This window comes from Megalops cyprinoides, chromosome 5, assembly GCF_013368585.1.
Source record: "Megalops cyprinoides isolate fMegCyp1 chromosome 5, fMegCyp1.pri, whole genome shotgun sequence".
In the NCBI taxonomy this organism is placed as follows: Eukaryota; Metazoa; Chordata; class Actinopteri; order Elopiformes; family Megalopidae; genus Megalops; species Megalops cyprinoides.
Window position 1 is genome coordinate 18,922,883 of NC_050587.1, and position 6,066 is coordinate 18,928,948.

Sequence of the window (6,066 nt, forward strand, 5' to 3'; positions counted from 1 at the left end):
GTGTGTAAAATGCACTTAAGTGTTTTTGAAATCAACTGTAATTTTACAAAGTCTCTACAGACCTCAGACAGGGTTAAGCTTTAAAATGGGTATGTGCAGGTTTTCTACAGGAATTTCAGTCTGGAAGTTGGAAAAAAATGTCTTAAAATACGGTTCATATTAATAAACACAAGGCAAGACAAAACAAGAAAAAAATCTGCTAGTATGAGAAAGCAGACAATTGCAATCAGCAAGGCCGTTTAACAAGAGTAAGACCATGTATTGTTTTATACAAAAGATACATGAATTAATGGGGTCAGACTGGACAAAAGTAAAACATTCTAAAAAGGTAGAAATATTTCCATTTATAGCAAATATGTGCAAATTCTGGAAAAGTTGAGACTTAATTGGCTCCTGGCAGGCATGCATTAATAACCTTTCCATCCAGTTCAAATTGAGCGCAAGAAGACATCACCAAATGTACTGTGCTTCACTCCCGCTGGCGGAAAAGTTAATGAGGGTTTGACATGAGGGTTTTACACAAAATAAAATATGACCTCCACATCATATGACTTGGTTGTATGTGGTTATTGTGAAAATGAAGGCACTGACAGCAGCAGCTCCACAGGTGTGAGAATGTGCTTAAATAAAAAGTGTATAACTGGAGACATGCCTGGGAATAGTTCCTGTATTCAAGCCCTGCAATTACCAACTGGAAATGCAGTATTAGCCCCGGCTGTAATAGATTTTAGTAAGAGAGCAAATGCTCAAACAATAAAATATACACAGTAAGTATTTTTGCTGAAATCAAAACTTTTTTTTTTTAAATTGGATGTTAATCATAATTTTTATTGATGGTTTTGCTGAAAAGAGAAAGCAAAAGGGGTCAAATATACAGGTGACAAAAATGGACAAATGTGGTCAAGAAATAGCTTACCACAAGTAGAACTTCTATTGAACTTCTCTGTTCCTCGTGAGTTTCGCTTCTGGTCAGCCTCAGGTCACATGAAAATCATCCGTGTGAAAGGAATTTCTAACACTTCCTGAATGAGAAGCCCATTATTTTGTACTAGGTCCCACTCACATAACCCCCTTTTTAAAGCTGTGCTTCCAATTTGATTGCTATGCACTTTGTAAACAAAGGCCATATTGACAGTAGTCAACAAAGGCCAAAAGGCTATTTAATGCTGGTGATAGCAAGCTTGGTCTAAAACCATAGCAACATTTCACCTCATGGCAATGCATCATGCTGTGCTAGTAAACACAAACTGTCTTCATACCCCTGAGCATGCATAGACCCAGGTTTACAGGTTTAAAAGTTGTGACATCTGACTGCAAAACAGTAAAAGTCACTATATTTTATGAAACACAGCTGCCTCAACAACCTGCCTTTCAGAATTCCAACACGCACACACATAAATGAACATCAGGCCCAACTTTTTGCAACAGCAGCTAAACTAAACCGGAAAAAGTGACTTACATCAAGTATGGCTGTGGTTGTCAAAAGTAGTATTTGCCTCACTTACTGACTCACTGGAAAAAAATATGTCTGCTACAGGGATAAGTATGAGGTAAGAATGGAACTGTTTCGGGTCCATTAGCAACACCACTTACAGAGGGGGCATAACTTAAACCATGTCAGTTTCTCTGTTCACAGCTGTGTCTCGGCTGTAGGATCTGTGGCACGCAATCTAAACTTGTGGAAATAGTCAGAATGCAGTCAAATTCACAGCTCTTTGGCACAGACAGCAGTGGACACAGGATCCCTTGGACCCCACGACCAGCAAGAGGTAGAAACAGAGACTCCATTCAGTGTGACAGTGAGGGGAAAGAGTTTGTCAGGCAATGGGGGGGGGGGGGGGGGGGGGGGTGGAGGCAACCCTTTATTTCTGTGGTTTCTGCTTAGCAATAAGGGCCTGAAACAACTTTTCTCACTGCCAGTTGCCATGACCCTCATCCCTGACACTTGAACTTGGCATGAAGATGACCAGAGCTAACAAACCGAAGCACCACTTCACAACGCTGTTTTCAAAAATCAATCCGCTGAAAAAGTAGGGTTTTTTTGTTCATTTCTTGCATATAGCAACAGTGATCCTAAACTATAAACCCTTTTATTGGGGAATCTGAAACTGCAGCTAGGTAGTAACACAAAGTTTAATTGAAAAGTGTTACTTCTGAGAAATAACAATATCAGTGTTTTATGGCAAGTAATAATAATTTAGTAATAATTTATGAATTATTCATTTTCCACTGGAAAGTCATATAAAAAATCCATGTATAAATTCAAGAGTGCATGGACAAAAAAATCGAATTTCATTTGGAACTCTGCAGGACCATATAATTTGATTTTTAGACAGTAACCCCAATCTCACCCCATTTCCTAAATTAAACTCAGGTAAGACCCAGAGTACAGCACATAGGCCACACCCACTACTCTCAAAACAGTCACTGTCTCATGTAAGGATGTTTCTGTATTCATACAATAAGACATTGTTTTCCCTCTGACTGGTTCAGCCTGGACAGCCATTTCATTCTCTTTGAGGTGTGTCAAATAGGTCCTACCTCCCCACTGATTGAGCTGTTGGCTGGAACCTGGAACGACTACTATCATGTGGCACACATTGGTGTCAGAAGGTCATTTCATTGCTGTTTCCCTTCATAAAATCAAGGGTTTCTCCTTGTAGGCAATATCAATTTCAACAGGAATGTATGTGAAAGCTGAGTATTGCTGATGATCAAAGGCTTCACATACGACACCATATTGCAAATTCAGTACATAGGTTCCATTTAAATGGTACAATGAGAAAGTAACGTATCTAACAATCTATGCAGCCATAAGTGCTATTATTACTGCCAGTGTCAACATCTCAAAATAGCTTGCACAAGGAAGACTGACAGGGCCACATAATAACATCACTTCACCCCTGATTGGCCATTATGCCAATGCTCAGCTACAGCCCTGCCAATGGAGAAATGGTAATCCATTAAATGTGTCCATTCATATTCTGTGCCATTTCAAAGAAGGTTAAAGTTCAGCCATACCCTTAAGCCATAAATGAGCAACAATTCCAGTTAAACAGTAGCTAACAGAAGCTAACTCTTGTCACAGTCTTGCCCCTTCTAATTTTTTTCTCCCACGGTCAAGGACTCTCAAACTTAGCATGTATGCAGACGGATCATAACTGGGCTAGGTATGTTAGCATCGTGTAATGGATTTACATATTCTCAGATGGTGATCTGTTGTATTCTGTAACATTATTCTTATGCAGTTCTGGAACACCAGATCCCTCTCCAGGTCTCCATCTGTGCTAACTCAGGGTACCTGTCTCTGTTGAAATGCTATGAGGGATCTCAAACTGAGGTCCTGAGCTGAACTGCAGTCCCACCCAGCACAGCTGGGGCCACATCCTGTCCACTTTCACTTCCTTTCACTCATCAGTTGTGATGACCTCACCCCTGTCAGCACAGGTGGACTGAGCCCCTCCTACTCTGCAGTTATAAGAACTGTTCCAACAGCCTTTGTCACAGAAGCCCTAGTTTAACCTGACTTTTACTATAATAACCACCATAGTAAACATAATATTTCACAACAATTGAAACTGGAAAATGTGTTGCAGAATACCTCTGAGTCATTTCTACATTTTACTACCCTGATTTAATTCCTGGTTCTGCTTTTTGGGAATGATACAAAAGGTTTCCCACAGTTTGTGTTAATGTCAATTTGAGTTTACATTCTTATCTTGTCTTTTCACATTGACATATTAAACAGTTTTGTACATCATGCTCCCATTGCTAAAAAGGGACATATATATATTACTTCCCAGTCCTGTCTGACAGTTGGCAGTCTCCCATACAATGACATTATTGCAACTAGAAGGACTATATTGCAATCATGGGTATCAGATTATCTTTGAATTTAATTACATTGTGAAGTAGATTTGTAATAAACCTGGAAATCCTCTCAGCCTGCATATTCACTCCTTCACGTTCCCTCTTTGATAACACACAAAAGAGAATCCCCACGGTAATTTACTGTGAGGAGACACAGATGGTACACATTTGGAAGTGACCCGTGGGTGACTCCCACAATGCAGTGTATGCCAGGAATGATATGGCTTTATTTCAGTGTCCAGAATACTGTAAGCCTATACTGTCCCATCATGCACCTGTCCTGTGAGTTTATTTCCTTTACAGTACTCTTACCTCTTAAAGAGATGAGTCATACCATTTGATTCTATTTCACAATTTTCTCAATGTTTGTTCCTCCAGTCTCAGTGGGAAAATGAAAGGAATTTGAGAGATTCTAAAGTAATTTGGCCTAATTCACTGATGCCACAAATCAGGGCAATTTTTAAAAAAATGTGTATAATATTTAAGATAAAATTGGTAGTCTGAGGATTCCCCACATAATCTATCTGCGCATAGAATATATTTTACTTTTTGAGAAAAATATTAAACATCATGTAAATATTTTAATATTTTGTTTTGTTTGGTATTTGACTCAAAAACATTCTCTCAGATGCTTTTTTTTATCTGTATCTAATGGTGAAATAGGGAAGTGTAGAGTATTAGGTTTATCAAGCCCAACTGCAACAGTAACATGCATTTTCAAGACACCATTTTGAGAGGCACTGTTACTCCAAACTGTTGCCAGACTTGGACAGCTTTGTACATGTTTAAACTATGACAACAAAATGAGTGTCTTTTGCAGTCTTACAAACTTGGCAACTGACTGGATATTGTCATAGGCTGAAATGCACCCAAGGTACTTTACCGCTATTTTTTAATTAACAGGTTTTAATTCACATTAACTCACAAAACTTATTCTAATGGGAAACACAATTACTCCTGACAAGTATGTGATCCAAGTATACAGAAAAGATCATATGGTGAGACTAGGAAAACTGGAAACCTTGTTCCAACCACAGGTTGAGCCCTACAGCCCAGGTTTGAAGCCAGCAGTGTCATCTGCTGACAATGACTGGGAGCCCGCATGGGTGGAACAAATTGGCTTTGTTCTGCTGGGGATAGGGTAGGGCAGGCTGGCCAGGGTCCCCTTGTGACTCTGCTCTTGGCATCCTGGGACTCAGATAGCATGTCTCAAAACTCAAGACTTAAGCAGACTCAATGGCATTCGCCTCCTGGAGCACAGTGGGATATGTAGTATGGAAAATATTTGCTGTAGGCATGTGTGTGTGTATCAGAGTGCATGCGCCTCACCATGCTCTCCTGAGTGGGTTCAGTTGTTGCCGTCACAGTGATGATGAAGTAATGTGTATAACTGGCACCTTCTAAAGAGGGTCTTAAAAGTGAAAATGCAAAAATATAAAAGAAGCTCTCCAGCTATGTGGTAGATTAAGAGATGCACTCTTTAACAGCTCAGCTTCTGTGTTGAGGCACGTCGCACTGTCTCCTGCAGATCTCCACAGAGAGGGCCATTATCGATAATGGGCCTTCTCCTTCCCTTGTGGCAAAATACATCTGCCCCGTCCATCTCTTAGCCAAATCTTCCCTCTCACGGGCATTATGGAAGGAACGTCTTAACAACGTCTGCACAACGCCCAACTTTTTCACATCAAACACATGGGTCACTTCTAATTACACTTCTGATACCAGTTCCAAAATAGTCTCACGCACTGAAATGATAAGATCGGCGGTCGCATAAACATCGAAAAATTATAGAGTTCCGTTCAAAGAAGGACCAGGAAACAGTTACTGCCTTTGAGCTGATGCCCAGTGCTATTCCCAACTATATGTTTTGTAAACAAAAAGGCAAATGAACATCTAGGCCTCAGAATTCCTGCTCTGCGAGCAGATGTTGCACTCTGGTTCACTCTCGAACGTAAAGGTTGGCTCAGCAAACCAAACTGAAAATCAAAAGCAAATTGCACAGCAACTTGATACCGTGTCCCTCTAGAAATGGGCATATGTTATGTATTAGGAAACCGGTAGTTTGGTGACGTCAGTGCCAACTTGCTCCCCATGTATTTACTAGTGGTCTTGCGGCCCTTAGTCTGAATTCTTCAGCTGATGAAAATATCATATGGAGGGCATTTTAAAGCTTTTGAAGTCCTGATGTTTATGAAT